Raw genomic sequence first — 21,348 nt, 5'->3', positions numbered from 1 at the left:
TTCTCGTAAAAGGAATAACATTCCGTAACAGCCAAACAAAGGTAAGTAGGTTTATAGTCATAATAGCCAGTATCTTCATACCCAGGTCGTAAGAACCAGACTCTCTTATTATTTCAACAATAGAAGCATTGACCAGATTCTTTCTCCCAAAACACCTTAAAACCACATCGACATCAGTCTATTAAAAATAAATTTAAATTACGCTTAGGGTTTGTTCCAGTCATTTCAGGGTTAGTATTTTCCGATTGATCAAATTTACATTAGCGACATAGGGACCATAGAAGGATAAGACCTTCACTAAGGCTCTTATATCAAAAGAATCGAACACTTGCTCATAATCTATAAAATTGGGGACCAATGATGTTTGATGATTCAGGCACTTCTCAATTATTAACCTAAGAATAAAAATTTGGTCGACACATACTCTACCGTTTCCAGAACCGCACTCTTCTTCTCTAATAACTTTGTCAACAGCATCTCTCGGTCTAAAAATTGTCATATTACTAAGTAAATTACTGCCTACAGAGACCAGGCTATTGCCTCAATAAATACAATACTCACTCTTATCACTTTTCTTGTACAGTGGTTTAATTAGGGCTTTCCTAAAATCGCTGGGTGCTTCCCCTTTTCCAAAATTCATGTTCATAACAATCAGTAACTTATTTCTAACCTACAAGCCACCATATTTAAGGAACCCATTTATCACAGTATCGGCACCTTCTCACACAACAAATCTTCCTTCACATCCAAGGTATAAGAACTTTTTCACTTTCCTCTATATCTTTTTCGGCAAGTCTTGGTATAACACATTCTCAAAAGGTTCTTCCCATCTCTCTTTAACTGTTTCCTTGTCACTAATTGCGGCCCTGTTCCTATCTCTAACCAGCAGAAGTCTAGAATGACTACTTCCTCTCAATTTATTAACATGTCAGTGCAGTACTTTACTATTATGCCGTCTAGCTGCATCTTCCATAATCTTGGCACCGCCCCGGTGGAGGTGCCATTACAAGAAAGGATGCTCCACCTTCCGTCCCTAGACAGTAGAGGGAGCCCGCCAGCACATCTCAAAGGGGTGAGAGGGTGTAAACATCACCTAGCTTCACGCCAAGCGAAGTGACGGCCAACGTGCTCCGGGCGACCTGTTGGTCTAGGGCCCCTGCAGTTAATCATACCCAGGAAATATCCAGAATTATGTTGAATACGTCTAATATGAGAGCGAATTTGGCTACGGCATTCCCAGCTTTAAGCGATGCGTCGAGGCTGGCGATCTCGTCGAAAAGTGAGCTAGCCACCATCTTAATAAGAACACAAGGCCTGAATATCGGCTGCTGGAACCTCTGTTCTATGAAATGTTCGCAAACGCAAGCCTTCGTAGCTGAATAATTTTGTCTATATACCTTAGACATGCTTTGTGTTTCAGAGACAAGACTGAATGGACGAGAAACAATTGACCTAGTAGTCCCTTCGGGTAAAAGGGACATTCTGTTTAATTCTGGCCTAATGGATGGTTCTGGCCTCGCAAGAGTGGGAATAATCATGACACCCAAGATCGCATCGGGATTCATGGACTATGAAGCAGTGTCTGACAAAATTGTGATGGTCTTTTTAAAAGGTCAGAGTAATACCCTGACAATGCTATGTGCGAATGTCTCTATTCGTGACACCCCTGACCAATTGAAAGACAATTGTTATGCCAACCTTCAACTGACTCTAAACAAAGTTCCTCGCAAGGACATCCTCGTAATCGTTGGCGACTTTAATTCCAGGATTGGCACGGTTAAACATTTCTAAAATGGGCCGTTGGCAACCATGGTTAGGCTGACTGTTGTATTAAGAGAGTTAGACTTCTCGTGTTTGCTATGCTGAATAATCTCAGTTTGACTAATACATGGTTTAACCACAAACCGTGCCACACTTAAACTTTAAGATCACAAGATGGTCGAACCCGTTTTCAAATTGACTATGTACTCGTTTATCGTCGCTGGATGTCAATATTGAAGACTCGAGAGTATACAGAGGGACAGACACAGTATCAAAAAGTGGATCCAACCATTTTTTTTTTGCTGAAATAGAAAGTTAGATTCAGACTCAGCTCCAGAAAAAATATCTGCAACTAGATGCATTTTAGACCCAGAGAAACTTAAACTCCTTGAAATTAAATAAATCTATAAGCTTAAGCTTGCAAACTGTTTTACGGTGTTGCAAGATAATGACCGAGAATTGAAGACCAATCAAGCAATTTCTGAGACCGAGACAAGAGTCGTGAACAAGCAGGAAAACTTTAAACCATCGCTAAAGATAGGAAAGCGACAGAGCAAGTTCTGAAATCAAGTGAAAGAGGCAGCTACAGAAGTTCTCAGAGTAAAGGTCAAAAAACCCGAAAGACTGATTTCACAGAAGACAATAGAGCTCTCTTTAAAGAAGAAATAATTGACTGATAGACGTTCTGCTTCTTTTAAAGCACTCCGCAAAGATTGTTACAAATCTGCTAAGGCAGATAAACAAGCATTTTGGTCTAATGTAGCCTGTGAAATGGGAAAAGCTACTCTAATCAATGAATCACAGAAACTCTACCAGCTCCTAGGTGAATCAACCGGAAAAAAGAAGCAAAGATCTACCCCCACGCTACTTAGTAAGGACAATAAGCTCCTCACGAGCAAATAAGATCGTATCGAACGATGGCGTACTCACTTCCAATAGCTCCTTCACCCACAAGAAAATGACCAAAGCAATCCATTCCATACCACAACAGCCCAGGTATGAGACAACAGTCATCGTCCGGGTATGAAGATTGCAATATCACCCCTCCAAGCAGAGAAGAAACTATCCATGCCATAAAACTATTAAAGAATAACAAAAGCCCTGACATGTCAAATGACCAGCTGAATTTCTCAATGCCCTTCCAGAAGTGGCTATCGCAGAGCTCCACAACTTACTCACGAATGTCTGGGTCAATGAATACATTCCTGAAGAGTGGAGGACCTCTGTAATAATTCCTGTATTTATGAAAGGGGATCAAGCCCATTGTACAAATTATAAGGGAATTTCTCTTAGACAGATTTCTGCAAAAAGTTTTTAAAATAATAGTGTTAGATAGGCTCAGAAATATTAGAAATGATCGGAGGAAACCAAATCAAGCAGGATTCAGACCTGGTATGGGATGCTGCGATCACATTTTTATCCTGAGACAGATCCTGGAACACCACCTTATACACCAGCAGGAAACAATACAAGTCTTTATCGACTTTGTAACGGCATTTGACTTGGTGAAGAGAAACACTATCTAGGATACCATGAGGGATGATGGAGTGCCGGAAAAAATTGTCTGTCTAGTTAAGGCTTGTTACGTTGGAACGAGGGCATTTGTAAGAGCAGACGGAGAAATCTCTAAAGAACTACCAATTGACGAAGGAGTGCAACAGGGTTGTCAAACACTATCAATAATAGACTTTGATTCCGCCGATGATGTGGATATCTTGGACAGTTCGTAACAGAAGCACAGCCCAAGATAGATATGACAAGATAAGAAAAAGATCTCTATCACAAGCCTCAAAGGGCCGAATTCGGACTTCGCAGTCGACAAAATACATGGTTGCACTAACAATTCAAAAAAACAACAACGAAAAACAAAATCATAATGAATAATCAATTTTGAGTCAATAAATAAACTGCAATAAGCTAATTAAAAAGCTAAAAAGACAAAAACCGGTCAGAATAAACTTGAACAAAATCAGAGGCGCCATTTGGGGGGGGGGGCAAATGCCCACCCCAGATTTTCCAGGGGGCCCAAGCTTCCACAAAAAAGGGTCCTTTGCTGGCCATAATAATAACACTATTTGCTATTAACCATTGTAAAATTTGAAAGCAAGTTAGATACATAATCTAATTCTCAAGCTCTGTCAAATGCCCGTTTCCTAGATGATTATATTAATATCATAAATTCTGAATATTTGCAGTAATTCCTCAGAGCTGATAGACTAAAATAGGTCAGTTCCTAGCCTATCATTTCTTGATGTAATCGTTCCTTGTTATCTTCCGATTGCACTACATCGAAGCAATTCCGCGAGCAACGAAATCGCTGTCTCAGCAACTCCATGCCGTCGCCGTCGACTTGGTTATTTCTCGGTCACGCACCCTGATTCAGGCCACAAGAAGCAAACTCACCGACCTGCGTTCAGATGCTTCATTTGTATCGCTTTTCAAGAAGGCTAAAGAGTTTGCACCAGAAATCGAAATTGAAGTGCCTGCTGTGAATGGACCCGCGACTAGACCCTCCTCTGTTGGTCAGAAAGGACGACCTTGAAGAATTCAAAAGATCACCAGGCATCGGAAACATTTTTCCCCAAAGACATAGTTATTAGGTTTTTCGACCATGTTGAATAAAATAGCTATCTCAGAATTTTGATCCGCTGACTTCGGGGAAAAATGAGCGTGGGAGGGGGCCTAGGTACCCTCCAATTTTTCGGTCACTTAAAAAGGGCACTAGAACTTTTAATTTCTATTAGAATGAGCCCTTTCGTGACATTATAGGACCACTGAGTCGATACGATCACCCCTGGAAAAAAAAAAAAAAAACACGCATCCGTGATGTGTCTTCTGGCAAAAAATGCGAAATTCCACATTTTTATAGATCGGGGCTTGAAACTTCTACTAAACGGTTCTCTGATACGCTGAATCTGATTGTGTATTCGTTAAGATTGTATGACTTTAGGGGGTGTTTTCCCCTATTTTCTAAAATGATGCAAATTTTTCAGGCTCGTAACTTTTGATGGGTAAGACTAATCTTGATGAAACTTATCTATTTAAAATCAGCATTAAAATGTCATTCTTTTGATGTAACTATTGGTATCAAAATTCAATTTTTTAAAGTTTCGGTTACTATTGAGCCTGGTCGCTCCTTACTACAGTTCGTTACTACGAACTGTTTGAAAATGTGGAATTTTGTATTTTTTGCCAGAAGGCAGATCACGGATACGTGTGTATTTGTTTTTTGTTTTTTTTTTCCAGGGGTGATCGTATCGACCCAGTGGTCCTAGAATGTTGCGAGAGGGCTCATTCTAACGGAAATGTAAAGTTCTAGTTCCCTTTTTAAGTGACCAAAAAAATCGGAGGGCACCTAGGCCCTCCGATTCAGTGGGACGGCACCTAGGCCGTCCCACGCTAATTATTTTCTCAAAGTCACCGGATCAAAATTTTGAGATAGCCATTTTATTCAGCGTAGTCGAAAATCCTTATAACTATGCCTTTTGGGACGACTTACTCCCCCACAGTCCCCTTGGGAGGGGCTACAAGTTACAAACACTGACCAGTGTTTACATATAGTAATGGTTACTGGGAAGTGTACAGACATTTTCAGGGGGCGTTTTCATTTGGTTGGGGGCAGGGGTTGAGAAGAGGGGGATATGTTGGGGAACTTTTAATGGAGGAATTTGTCATGGGGGAAGAAAATTTTCATGAAGGGAGCGCAGGATTTTCTAGCATTATTTAAAAAAAACAATGAAAAAATAAATATGACAAAGTTTTTTCAACTGAAAGGAACAGAATAATCCTGTTATTATTTTCCTGTAAATATTAATTCCTGTAAATATTCTGTAATAATTTCTGTTAAAAGGAACAGAAATTATTACGCATATGAGGGGCTCACCTCCTACTAATACCTCGCTTTTTACGCTAAAGTATTTTTAGAAATTTCAACTATTTATTCTACGGCTTTCGTGATTCAGGGGTCATTCTTAAGAAATTGGAACAAAATTTAAGTTTTAGCGTTAAAAGCGAGGTACTGACGAGGGGGTGAACCCCCTCATATATGTAATAAAAATATTAGAATACAGAAGTTCGTTACGTAAGCTAATTTGTAAGTTACTTATATCTTTAACTAATAAAATTTAATTTTACTAATAAAAACATTCATAAAAAATTAAATGTTCTAGTTGCCTTTTTAAGTAACCAAAAATTTGGAGGGCAACTAGACCTCCATCCCCGCTCCTTTTTTTCTCGAAATCATTCAATCAAAACTATGAGAAAGCCAAAATAAAAAAAAATATGAAAAAAAAATAAGCAAATTTTGTTTTAATTATTCATCTGCGGAGAGCATAAATCAAACATGCATTGATTCAAAAACAGTTAGAAATTAAATTAAATAAAAAAAGTGTTTTTTAACTTAAAGTAAGAAGTGACAAACAAACAGAAATTATTTCGTATATGAAATGGCTGCATCGTCATCAACGCCCCGCTCTTCACGCTAAAGTCCGGCTCTTTCTCAGTAAAAAAACTTCAGCGTAAAGAGCGGGGCGTTAACGAGGAAGCAGTCCCTTTCATATACGAAGTAATTTCTGTTCGTATTAAGTTTTAATGTCACTCCTTACTTTCAGTTATTTTTTTTCAATTTAATTCATAAGAAAACTTTGGTTTTCTAAGAATCCTCGAAGAAAGCTTTCAAGTAAGTTTGGTATTTAGTTTCGAATTAATCAACTGAGGTATTTTAAATAGTCTATCCCTAGGGAAAAAAGTGGAAAAAACAATAAATTTAAAAATGCACTCTATGCATGCCGTCACAGTTTCATATACATGGGCATTTGTACTTGAAAATGATAGTGCTCTTTTGCTCATTTTCTAATCTCCCTTGGTCGGTAACCAAGCTTTGCAAGACGCAGCCAAATATGTTACTATATCTCGGCTGAAGCATCTCGCCAAAGGAAGCTGTCTATCAAAAAGTTTCACAAGACTTGATAATTGGTGCTATTTGAAGTTATGACAATCGACGGTCTCTAGAGAATCAAAAGACAGAAGGCTAACCCAGCTTCAATTTTGAAGCTTGATGTTTTCAAGTTCGCTTAATCACGGCCTTAATCACTTATCCTCGTTGATTGTATTCTTCGTTGTTATGATTAATCTTAGAGGTCAGAGTGGCTGAGTTCCACATTTGGTTACAGTACACTTCCAAGTAACACACGGGTGCTGAAAATGCATTTTTACTTAGAATATTCGATCAATGTGCTGCCAAAACCCAGATTTTTCTTACGCGACACAAAATGAATCGGGGGGGGGGGGGCAGATGGAGTCCATGCCCACCCCAAGATTTGGCCCAAATGGCGCCTCTGAACAAAATACTAGTCAGGAAAAGACACTGCAATAAAAAATGGGAGGAGAAACTAGTTTGATATTTTATTTATTTTTTCTGTGATGAATAGGACAAAAGTTTTTTCATATCTGGAAGTAACGCAACAAATGGGGGACAAAACTGGTATGGGCTCAGAAACAGATCGAGGCAGTCGTAATCTGGATGGGGAGTGATGTTCGGGGAAAATACTTGCCGTCAGAGGGTTCATTATTACATTTTTTTTTAAACAGAGGCAAAACGACACCCTCCTTTGTTCAAGGGTTTCCAAACTAGGTTTTCTTAGGAGCAGAGAGTAAGGTACCTTGCCTTCTTTGAAAATTATTCACAAGATTTTTTTTGGGGTGATTCAATTGTGTCTGATTCTTCACGAGAGATGCCAGGGTGCCAAACAGGACAAGAATATTCAAGATGCGGGTGGACAAAAGACGTGTACATCCTTAAGGAGGGAGAAGGGGGGACGCTATGTTTATTTAGGAGCTTAAGGAGGGCGATAGACACATTAACTTAATGGTTGATGTCTTTACCGTGGATATCCCACTTTAAATTTGAAGAAATTGTGACCCCAAGTAACTTGAGGACACATAAATTTCAGGAAGGATAGGATTAAGAAAACAGGGCGAGGATTTGAGGAAATAAATTGGCATTATCATATATTTAGAGGGGTTTACTGTCATGTCTAAGTCCAAAGCCTCACCTCTAATTTCATTGAGGATACTCATAGGGTCACTTATTAAATTTCTGCAGTAACTTTCAACAATCGTTAGGTCATCAAAAAATTTCCATCGGTCAGCAATTTCCTTCGAAAAACTGTTGATCATGACAGAAAAAAGGAAGGGGCCTAGGAGAGTACCCCGGGGTATGCCATTGTAGACAGAGGGTTTGAGTAATGGTTCTGGTATTTAACCACCTGTGATCTATTTGTTAAAAAGGAGGCAATCAATTTTACCAGTAAGGGATGGATGTTGAACTTACTAACTAATTTCTCAATTAAAAAAATTGTGGTTAACAAGATCAAACGCTTTCTACAGGTCAATAGAAATTAAGTTTAGCCAGGAATTAGGCCTTTCGAGGATTTTCCCGATGTGGTCAATAAGAGAAACGAGATAGTGGGAAGTAGAAGTTGATTTTAGGTTTCCGAATTGCTTCAGGTCAGTAAGAGGTAGGATTTTTTCCTTTAGCAAATCTGCAAGGAATCCTTCATACAATTTTGAGAAAATAGGAGTAGGAGTAATAGGTCGAACGTCTTGAAAGCCTGGCTTTCCTTTTCTTCTTTTTCAAAGGGGTAATAAAACCCTGTTTCCAAATATTTGGAAATTGCCCAGACTTCGTAATTTTGTTAAACAGGAAAGACAAGGGCTTAGAAAGGAAGTCACCGAAGGCTCTAGTAAGAGGAAACGGTATATCCAAAGGACAAACATTGTCTTCCTTAGTTTGTCAGTTCTTCTTTCTATCTCAGACGGGGAAACAATCGGAAAAGAAGGGGATGAGGCTCCTATTGATAATTGGATGGACAATGCGGGAAGGCTCCGGACAACGAAAGTGAGAAATTTATTTAGATTATTTGTCGTAACATCAGTGGGCTCTGGTAAGTTGAAATTAAGCGGGTCAAGACTCCTGGTGCATAGCTTTTTAACCTCTGAATCCAATTTTTTGGGTTTATTAGTGAACAATTCTTCGATCTTACTTTTGTAGTACGATCGTGCCAATTTACGAATTTCTATTTTAATCGATTTTCGTAGGATATTGGCCTCATCGAGTTTACCATTTTTAAAAAGCTTCAATTTGGTTCTAATTAGTGTTTTTATTGTTTGATTAATAAAGGGTTTATCACTTGAGCACCTTTTTAATTTTTTTGATTTTAATTTAATTTGATGTTTATCAATTAGCTTTTTATGAAACAAGGCGTTTTCTCATCAAGGCTTTGTAAATTATAAATGTCAGATCAATTTTCAGTATTCAGCCACATACCAAAAGAAAGAAGACCAGGATTTTAAAGAGGGCGGTAAGTGCTATAAGCTATTGAGAAATAATGCTTAAAATTTGAGGAGGAGGATAAAAGAATAGAAAGATGATAACTCCGACCTAATGGGGGCAAAGTTGAGGGAGGGCTGTAAAATTGTACATATTAGTTAAAATGACCTCAAGGGAGGTATTTCTCCGAGTCGTCGGTGTTGTAACAGTTTGCTTTACTTTAAGTGAAGCACAAAAAGAATTCATTTTAAGGTCGTTGGCATAGCCAACTAAAAAAAGACCAGCTTTGGGGTACTTAGAAATAACAAAATCAGCACTTGCTTGTAATTTCTGGATAAAATTACGTTTTGACTCAATATTTTTGATTTGGGGAGTAATAGAAAGCAGCTATTGCAATAATACTAAATGGATGAGGGAGTACTTTTGGTCTAACACTTAATCAAAGGATTTTATCGGACTCGGATAAGCTAGGGACTCGAGTAACCTTTGCATAAAGGTGACTATTAGTAAAAAACGAAATTCCGCCACCTTTTTGTCCCGAGTGGGTGATCTGAAGGACGGAGTTTAATAAACTCTGAATAATTTGTCAGGCGTAGGGACCCTGGTTCATGGGATTAGACTTCAGTAGCAGCTATAATATTTATAAAATTTGATTCTTAAAGCACCTCAAGTTCAGTAAGCTTTACAAAATTAAGACTTTCAGCATTAGTAACTACAAATTAGGAATAACAACCGATTGGGGAAACGCGACAGGGAAACTTGATGGGTTTGAGAATTTTTTGGGTAGGGTTTTAATTAAATTTTACTATGCTTTGGAGAAGAAGGGTAAGAGAAGGATTTGCCTTGAGGATTTGGAGGTGGGGGGACGGGCAAGGATATGGACGAAGCTTGAGGAGAACAATTAGGATTTATTACAAGACAATTATTAACTGCAAAAAGTCTCAGACCTGATTCACTTTGACATGGTAGGCACGAGGGATAAAATGACTGGGCTGGGGGTTGGGTTTCGTAAGGTGCTGGGAAAGGGCAGATATTTTACTTTTAGACGTCGTGGGTTGTAGTCGAAATGCTGGAGGTGGATATTTTGGGAAGAATAGATTTAGTGTTAGAGGGAGGATCAGAGGGGAGGAAGAAAGGGGGGAGCTTCAGGAGGAACTGTATATACATGCTGAGACCGTCTGATCTGTGAGGAAGGGGCCCAGTAGTGGTATTTCAGGCGAGGGGGCAGATTGTCCCCTCGCCTCAAGTTTTTTAGCACTGACTAGATTTTGAAATTATTGCTTAAAATATTAAAATTATTAAAAGTCTCTGAACGATTAACATGATGATTAGACTTGACTTTATTAAACAAGAAACGATATACATAAACCTTATACAAAGGAGACAGGGAGGCAGCTCATTTTGTCTCCTTTAACAATAGAGAGAGAAAAAAGAAGAAGGAATTACACCTCAATATCTCCCATGGAATGCATAAAAAAGAGAGAAAGAGTGAGAGAGAGAGAAAAAAAAAATCAACTCGTAGGCACGGATGGGACTTATAATAAACTAATTTATAAATAAATCACTTTACATTCAGTCCCCACTACTATAGGCAGAAAGAACTATCTCTTTCAATTTCTTTTTGTATGTATAGAGAGATGGTGACTCATTTCTTAAATCAAGTAGTTTATATTTATTAGCAATCTCAGGAAGTTGATATCTTAAACTTAGTCTTGATCTCTCATTTTTAATAAAAGGAAAAAGAAAAGTATTCCTTGCTCTTGATAAATGGCTATGTTTATTTCCAACCAAGAGTATCATTTTATTGAAAATATTATCCCTGCGTTGGATTTCTAAAAACCATATGCCTATATTAAGGTGAAAAATTTGTTGTAAATGAAGAATATTAAGAAATAAAAATGATGCTTTAGTTTCAGATACTTCGTTTGTCTTCCTAGGGTGTGTTAAAAAAAGGCCCAGGATTCTTATTGCCTTGTTTTGGACGATTTGGAGTCTTCGTAAATGTGAATGGAATGTGAGCATCCAAACGGTCGGGCAATATTGAAAATAGCATTCCATCAATGAAAAATATAATTTTCTCATTATTCGATAAGGAAACAAGAATTTTACTCTATACAAACAGCCGAGATTCCTGGACACTGTTGCCTCGAGTTTATTAATATGCACCTTGAAAGACAGAGTTGAGTCAATATAGATACCTAAATATCTAAATACATCCACTCTTTTTATGGAGGAAATTTCAATACTAATAGTTTTAAATGACACACACTTCACTGCTCTCAAACTTCTCCCAAAAACCACAAATTCTGACTTATCTAGGTTAGGTATTAGTCGATAAGCATGAAACCAAGAATTTACATTAAAAGCAACAGTTTCGAGGCCATTCACATGTCTTCCTCTTTACCAGCCTTAAAATTAATTGCTGTATCATCTGCAAACAATATTGGTGATTCATCGTCTGAAGGCATTCATTTTGGAAGGTCATTTATGTATACCAAAAAAAGTAACGGCCCCAATACAGACCCTTGTGGAACCCCTATATTTTCTAAAGGAAAAATATGAGATGATTCCTCACCAACTTGGACTGTAAAACTTCTTTCTAATATATAAGATCTCAATAACTCAAGTATATTGCTATTCCACGCTATTGCCATACTTATATAAATATAGCTATTCCACGAATTCCTACATTTTCCAATTTATCAAAAAGAATTGCATGTTCTATTGTATCAAAAGCTTTTTTAATGTCTAAATATATAATTGCCGCCAAGTAACTATCATCCATAGCATCTGATAAGAAATTATGTAAAGCAGCTTCTGCTTGCTCTGTTGACCTACCACGCAAGAAACCAAACTGATTTGGAGAAGAAAAAGTTATTCTTTACCACAAATGAAGTAAATCTACTATTTATTATTTTTTCAAAAAATTTAGAAACAGGTAATAAAATAGCAATAGGTCTTTAATTATTTAGATTATCTTTATCACCTTTTTTAAACAAAGGTAAAACCTTAGCTACTTTAAGACAAACTGGAAAAAGACCTTTTTTCATGCAAGAATTAAAAATAAATAAAAGCGGCTGACTAAGTACTTCTGCTAATTCTTTAAACAGAGAAGTCTACATACCGTCACATCCTATCGAAAATCCATTTTTCAAACTAGTAAAAGCTTTTTGAAATCCCAAGAACTGAATAGGGTACATAAAAATAGTCTTATCTAATTTATTTGGAATATAATTTCTATGATTATGTGTCCCATCAGAAATTTGATCCACCAGATCACGTCCAATTTTCCTAAAATGGTTAGCAAATGCTTCTGCGATTACTCTCTCATCCTTTATTTTAACTCCTGCATTAGTTGTAACATGGGATGGAATATTTCTTGTTTTGACATTATTTATTCTTTCATTTATTATTTTCCATGTTTTCCGCGGTGAATCGCATTCACGAAATTTCTTTTGATAATATTTTGCTTCTGCCTCTCTAAGAACAAAAGTTACTTGATTTTTATATTTTTTTTTTTAAAGTTTTCAATATTAATTTCATTTGGATACTGCATTCTTACCTTATATAATCTATTTTTTTCTTTTATACTATTTAACAAGCTTTGAGTAACCCATGGCTTAAGAGAAATATTTGTTTAAACTTACTATGAAATAAAGCAATTGACTTATTTGGGTCTTCAGTATTTAACAGATCACTCCAGTCTAGATCTCTTATTTTTATTTTCATCTCATCTATTTTTTCTGGTTAATTACCCTCTTATAAATTTTATTTGGTCTCTTTCCACTATCCATTCCTGATCCAGGGAAGTCAAAAACAACAACACAATGATTAGACGTATCATTTAAAATAAAATGGGTATCAAAGCAATTTTGCAATGAGAAAATGTTATCAATAAGAGTTGCATGGTTATCTCGAATTCTTGACGGTAGTAAGCAAGTAGGCAACAAACCATGCAAAAATGAAATGTTCAAAAATGCCATTCCCTTATTAGATGTCACAGCATTATGACGCATTAAATCAACATTAAAATCTCGCAGTACATAAAATGGATGGTGTTGTTGAGTGAGAGCATCTAGCAGTGACTCATATTGTCTTAAAAACTCTTGAAGACAAGACGATGGTGGCCAATATACTACAATTACCAAAAACGTATTTCTTCCATCATTCACTTCTACTACACAACTCTCAAATAGCATCTCAACATTCTTAATCATAAAATCATTACGTAAAGAGGATGTAAGGTCATCTCGCATAAAAATACCTATTCCTCCCCTCCTGATCTTTTTGTGACTAACACCGAAATATCGATAATTTTCAAAATGTTGAAATGTATTATTTTCGTCAAGGAATGTTTCACAAACTCCTAACATATCAATTGAAGATGCTTAAAAAAAATCATTAATTAGGCTGCTATTTAGTCCTCTATAATTCCAAAACGACATTCGTTTTATATGATTATTTAAAGGTGGAAGTTCATGAATACATAAATATTTATTTTTAGATGCAATATAAGGAACTGACAAATCTTGATCTTGTGATGAAAATTTGTGAAAATATTCATTTATGTCAAGAGGATATTTTTCCAGTTCCTCCAGCCTACCAGCAGGGACTTGAAAAATATTCAAAATATCCGTAATCCAAATTCAATGATAATTCCGCATCCCATGACAGTGAGCCAATGTAAAGACAAAAAGAGGAAAGAAAAGTAAAGACAAAGAGAAAAAAGACGAAAATTTCGAAAATAAGAACCATGAAACATAAAATAGAAATAAGAATAACAATAGCAACAAAAAAGAAAAGGAAAAAAAGAAGAACATAATCTCTTCTATGCATAATGCATAATCTCTTCTATTCATGGAATGCATAAAAAAGAGAGAAAGAATGAGAGAGAGAAAAAAAAATCGACTCGTAGACACGGATGGGACTTATAATAAACTAATTTATAAATAAATCACTTTACATTCAGTCCCCACTACTATAGGCAGAAAGAACTATCTCTTTCAATTTCTTTTTGTATGTATAGAGAGATGGTGACTCATTTCTTAAATCAAGTAGTTTATATTTATTAGCAATCTCAGGAAGTTGATATCTTAAACTTAGTCTTGATCTCTCATCTATATATATAAAAATAAGTTGTCTGTGGATGGATGGATGGATGTGTCAGGTGACGTCACCTGAAAAAACTGGATTAGGTGACGTCAAAACTGAAAAAACTAAAAAAAGGCAAAAACTACAAAAAAAACTAAAAACTAATAAAAAAAATAAAAAAGCTAAAAAACTAAAAAAACTATAAAGGTAAAAACCAATAAAAAACTAAAAAAAAAACTGAAAAAACTAAAAAAAGGCAAAAACTACAAAAAAAAAAACTAAAAACTAATAAAAAAAGTAAAAAAGCTAAAAAACTAAAAAAACTAAAAAAACTAAAAAAAGGTAAAAAACTAAAAAAAATAAAAAATAAAAAAAAACTAAAAAAAAGGAAAAAACTGAAAAATAAGCTAAAATAAAGGTAAAAACCAATAAAAAACTAAAAAGAAAAAAAGGAAAAAACTAATAAATGACGACACTCAAAGAGAAAGCGACCAGGACAAAAGGAATGTTCGATTAGCAATCAACAAAGCACCGGGACACAGGGAGTATAAATGACGACCAGGACATAAGTAAAAAAAAAAAACTATCTATATATATAAAAATAAGTTGTCAAACTAAAAAAAGGCAAAAACTACAAAAAAAACTAAAAACTAATAAAAAAGCTAAAAAACTAAAAAAACTAAAAAAAAGGCAAAAACTACAAAAAAAACTAAAAACTAATAAAAAAAATAAAAAAGCTAAAAAACTAAAAAAACTAAAAAAACTAAAAAAAGGTAAAAAACTAAAAAAACTAAAAACTAAAAAAAAAATAAAAAAAAGGAAAAAACTGAAAAATAAGCTAAAATAAAGGTAAAAACCAATAAAAAACTAAAAAAAAACTGAAAAAACTAAAAAAAGGCAAAAACTACAAAAAAACTAAAAACTAATAAAAAAAGGAAAAAACTGAAAAATAAGCTAACATAAAGGTAAAAACCAATAAAAAACTAAAAAGAAAAAAAGGAAAAAACTAAAAAAAATTTTCATCTAAAAAACTAAAAAAAACTAAAAAAGGTAAAAACTAAAAGAACTAAAAAAGAAAAAAATAAATGACGACACTCAAAGAGAAAGCGACCAGGACAAAAGGAATGTTCGATTAGCAATCAACAAAGCACCGGGACATAGGGAGTATAAATGACGACCAGGACATAAGTAAAAAAAAAAATTAACAAAACTAAAAAGAAGGTAAAAACTACAAAAAAACTAAAAAGAAAAAAAAACTAAAAACTAATAAAAAAACTAAAAAATCTAAAAATCTAAATAAACTAAAAAAGAAAAAAAAAGGAAAAAAATAAAGGAGAAAAACAAAACTAAAAAACGAATGTATATACAGACCGGTACACCGGGATACAAATGACGACCGGGACAGAGGGAATATAAATGACGACCGGGACACAGGGACACAACTACAACGGGGACACCGGGGGAAACAGGGGGATATAAATGACGACCGGGACAAAAAAACTAAAAAGAAAAAAAAACTAAAAACTAATAAAAAAACTAAAAAATCTAAAAATCTAAATAAGCTAAAAAAGAAAAAAAAAGGAAAAAAATAAAGGAGAAAAACAAAACTAAAAAACGAATGTATATACAGACCGGGACACCGGGATACAAATGACGACCGGGACACAGGGAATATAAATGACGACCGGGACACAGGGACACAACTACAACGGGGACACCGGAGGAAACAGGGGGATGTAAATGACGACCGGGACACCGGGACAGGGAATGGTCGATTAGCAATCACCATCAACAAAGCTCAAGGGCAATCATTAGAATCATGAGGTATAGATCTGAATACAGATTGTTTTCCCATGGACCATTATATGTTGCATGTTCAAGAGTCGGTAAACCTGACAATCTATTTATATGCAAAGACAATGGGACAGCAAAGAATGTTGTATATTCGCAAGTTTTACGTAGTTAAAACCATATATATATATATATCTATCTATATTCACAGGTGGGACATAGGGACACAACTACAATGGCGCGTAACTATTATGGCGCGTAACGACTTACGCACGCGGGGGGGCTTGGGGGGGGCGCGAAGCGCCCCCACCAACTAGGTGTTGGGGTGGCGCGAAGCGCCACCCCAACAGCTAGTTTTTAATAAAAGGTAAAGAAACGTATTCCTTGCTCTTGATAAATGGCTATGTTTATTTCCAACCAAGAGTTTCATTTTATTGAAAATATTATCCCTGCGTTGGATTTCTAAAAACCATATGCCTATATTAAGGTGAAAAATTTGTTGTAAATGAAGAATATTAAGAAATAAAAATGATGCTTTAGTTTCAGATAATTCGTTTGTCTTCCTAGGGTGTGTTAAAAAAAGGTCCAGGATTCTTATTGCCTTGTTTTGGACGATTTGGAGTCTTCGTAAATGTGAATGGAATGTGAGCATCCAAACGGTCGGGCAATATTGAAAATAGCATTCCATCAATGAAAAATATAATTTTCTCATTATTCGATAAGGAAACAAGAACTTTACTCTATACAAACAGCCGAGATTCCTGGACACTGTTGCCTCGAGTTTATTAATATGCGCCTTGAAAGACAGAGTTGAGTCAATGTAGATACCTAAATATCTAAATACATCCACTCTTTTTATGGAGGAAATTCCAATACTAATAGTTTTAAATGACACACACTTCACTGCTCTCAAACTTCTCCCGAAAACCACAAATTCCGACTTATCTAGGTTAGGTATTAGTCGATAAGCATGAAACCAAGAATTTACATTAAAAGCAACAGTTTCGAGGCCATTCACAAGTCTTCCTCGTTACCAGCCTTCAAATTAATTGCTGTATCATCTGCAAACAATATTGGTGATTCATCGTCTGAAGGCATTCATTTTGGAAGGTCATTTATGTATACCAAAAAAAGTAACGGCCCCAATACAGACCCTTGTGGAACCCCTATATTTTCTAAAGGAAAAATATGAGATGATTCCTCACCAACTTGGACTGTAAAACTTCTTTCTAATATATAAGATCTCAATAACTCAAGTATTTTGCTATTCCACGCTATTGCCATACTTATATAAATATAGCTATTCCACGAATTCCTACATTTTCCAATTTATCAAAAAGAATTGAATGTTCTATTGTATCAAAAGCTTTTTTAATGTCTAAATATATAATTGCCGCCAAGTAACTATCATCCATAGCATCTGATAAGAAATTATGTAAAGCAGCTTCTGCTTGCTCTGTTGACCTACCACGCAAGAAACCAAACTGATTTGGAGAAGAAAAAATTATTCTTTACCAGAAATGAAGTAAATCTACTATTTATTATTTTTTCAAAAAATTTAGAAACAGGTAATAAAATAGCAATAGGCCTTTAATTATTTAGATTATCTTTATCGCCTTTTTATACAAAGGTAAAACCTTAGCTACTTTAAGACAAACTGGAAAAAGACCTTTTTTCATGCAAGAATTAAAAATAAATAAAAGCGGCTGACTAAGTACTTCTGCTAATTCTTTAAACAGAGAAGTCTACATACCGTCACATCCTATCGAAAATCCATTTTTCAAACTAGTAAAAGCTTTTTGAAATCCCAAGAACTGGATAGGGTACATAAAAATAGTCTTATCTAATTTATTTGGAATATAATTTCTATGATTATGTGTCCCATCAGAAATTTGATCCACCAGATCACGTCCAATTTTCCTAAAATGGTTAGCAAATGCTTCTCCGATTACTCTCTCATCCTTTATTTTAACTCCTGCATTAGTTGTAACACGGGATGGAATATTTCTTGTTTTGACATTATTTATTCTTTCATTTATTATTTTCCATGTTTTCCGCGGTGAATCGCATTCACGAAATTTCTTTTGATAATATTTTGCTTCTCCCTCTCTGAGAACAAAAGTTATTTGATTTTTATATATTTTTTTTAAAGTTTTCAATATTAATTTCATTTGGATAGTGCATTCTTACCTTATATAATCTATTTTTTTCTTTTATACTATTTAACAAGCTTTGAGTAACCCATGGCTTAAGAGATAAATCCTGATTTTTTCTTAATACCAAAGGACATAATCGGTCAAATATTTGTTTAAACTTACTATAAAATAAAGCAATTGACTGATTTGGGTATTCAGTATTTAACAGATCACTCCAGTCTAGATCTCTTATTTTTATTTTCATCTCATCTATTTTTTCTGGTTAATTACCCTCTTATAAATTTTATTTGGTCTCTTTCCACGATCCATTCCTGATCCAGGGAAGTCAAAAACAACAACACAATGATTAGACGTATCATTTAAAATAAAATGGGTATCAAAGCAATTTTGCAATGTGAAAATGTTATCAATAAGAGTTGCATGGTTATCTCGAATTCATGACGGTAGTAAGCAAGTAGGCAACAAACCATGCAAAAATGAAATGTTCAAAAATGCCATTCCCTTATTAGATGTCACAGCATTATGACGCATTAAATCAACATTAAAATCTCGCAGTACATAAAATGGATGGTGTTGTTGAGTGAGAGCATCTAGCAATGACTCATATTGTCTTAAAAACTCTTGAAGACAAGACGATGGTGGCCAATATACTACAATTACCAAAAACGTATTTCTTCCATCATTCACTTCTACTACACAACTCTCAAATAGCATCTCAACATTCTAAATCATAAAATCATTACGTAAAGAAGATGTTAAGTCATCTCGCATAAAAATACCTATTCCTCCCCTCCTGATCTTTTTGTGACTAACACCGAAATATCGATAATTTTCATAATGTTGAAATGTATTATTTTCGTCAAGGAATGTTTCACAGACTCCTAACACATGAATTGAAGATGCTTAAAAAAAATCATTAATTAGGCTGCTATTTAGTCCTCTATAATTCCAAAATGACATTCGTTTTATATGATCATTTAAAGGTGGAAGTTCATGAATACATAAATATTTATTTTTAGATGCAATATAAGGAACTGACAAATCTTGATCTTGTGACGAAAATTTATGAAAATATTTATTTATGTCAAGAGGATATTTTTCCAGTTCCTCCAGCCTACCAGCAGGGACTTGAAAAATATTCAAATTATCCATAATCCAAATTCAATGATAATTCCGCATCCCATGTCAGTGAGCCAATGTAAAGACAAAAAGAGGAAAGAAAAGTAAAGACAAAGAGAAAAAAGACGAAAATTTCGAAAATAAGAACCATGAAACATAAAATAGAAATAAGAATAACAATAGCAACAAAAAAGAAAAGGAAAAAAAGAAGAACATAATCTCTTCTTGGCTTCTTATTTATTTTAGCCATTATTCGTATCATCATATGAAGGCTAGCGCAATTTAACATGGATACATGAGCTAGATCATAGGCCAATTACAGTCATAAATCCAACAAATAAATAACAAATATTCATCATAAACTATAAATCAACTAAAAAAAAAAATACCAAGCGACTATTTCTATCTTTATATCTATTTCTCATACATGTATCTCACTTACAAGACTTTATACCACTTAAGCTTTACTTTTTCTTCATTATCAATTAAGCACAATACAGGTCGGACCACTGGGGTGATCCAAGCACTAATTCCCCTTGCTTTAAATTCTTTTTGTTTAATTCTAAGGGAATTACGAATGTCACGAACTCCTTTTGTCACATCATCTGTCATATAGATATAAGGGGATTTACGTGCGGCTCCTCTTTCGAACGGGTTTTCACGTAATTTCTTGTTTCCCTGAAGCATACAGAATTTGTCCTTATCATCCTGAAGCTGGATTTCCATAAATCTATCCGTAAACTCAAGTAGCTCAAATCGGATATTAAATCCAAGGTGGGAAAGTGAGGTATCAAAATGGTCTTTAGCCCTTGATTTAGATTCACTTTTAATGTTCCATATAATAACATTCCTTCTTCTATTCATGTTTTCTAGTACAAGGACTCTAGATGCTAATTCACCCAAACCAGGCTCCTTTTCAATTTGGTTTCGTTATGCCGATATTTCCTGCTTGATACTAGATAATTCATTTTCTTGTGCCGTTCTTGCTAATTCTAGATCTTCCACACGAGACTTTAGGGATTCTAAACCAGAATTAATGTCAACGATTTCCATTTTTATTTCTAAGACATCATTTCAAGTTGCTTCGACTATTTCAAGGATTTTATCTAACTTTGAGATATTATTAGTCGACTCTGTGGATCCTCTTGAATCCTCTAAATCACTTTGTCTTGATCGCTTCCCGCTTTTCTCAACCATATTTATTTTCAATAATGTTTATAATTTTCAAAAAATAGATAAACGAACGCCCAAGATAATTCACATCCAGTTTTGTACAGCGCTCGCAAAAATTATGCTATTACTCCGAATTCATTGAAAAAAAACAACAAAAAATTTACTTGTCAGAATTAATCCGGCTGAAAATTGTATAGAGCAATTACAGATGTTCACTGAATGAATGTTAATTCAGTACTGAATGAATGTTAGTTCAGTCCTGCATTAAGAACAACATTTTCACTTCGTATTGCTTGTTTATAGCTACTTCTTTTGAAAATTAAATAAAAAAACAAGTTTTTTAAATGAAAGTAAGGAGCAACATTAAAAATTAAAACGAACAGAAATCACTCCGTATATGAAATGGGCTTTTCCTACTCGACGCCCCGCTCTTTACGCTAAAGTTTGACTCTTTCTCATAACTCTATTTTTGAAACAGTAAGAAAATTTAGCGTAAAGAGTGGGGCGTTGAGGAGGAAAAGCCCATCCGTTTTAATGTTGCTCCTTACTTTCATTTAAAAAAACTTTGTTTTTTTTTATTTAATTTCTGGACGTTTTTGAATTAATGCATGTTTTGATCTTGGCTCTCCGCACATAAATAGTTAAAGCAAAATTCGCATATTAATTAATTGCAATTTAATCGGAAGACTTTGAGAAAAAGGAGCGAAGGAGGAGGCCTAGTTGCCCTCCAATTTTTGATTACTTAAAAAAACAACTAGAACTTTTAATTTTTTACAAACGTTTTCATTGGTAAAAAATATGCGTAACTTACGAATGAATTTACGTAACGAGCTTCTATATTCGTACGTTTTTATTGCGTGTATGAGGGGGTTCAACCCTCGTCGATACCTCGCTCTTTACCCTAAAGCTGAAATTTTGTCCCAATTC

Source organism: Artemia franciscana, chromosome 2 (assembly GCF_032884065.1).
Source record: "Artemia franciscana chromosome 2, ASM3288406v1, whole genome shotgun sequence".
NCBI lineage: Eukaryota > Metazoa > Arthropoda > Branchiopoda > Anostraca > Artemiidae > Artemia > Artemia franciscana.
The sequence above is the reverse complement of the archived record's forward strand: the minus strand, read 5'-3'. Positions refer to the sequence as shown.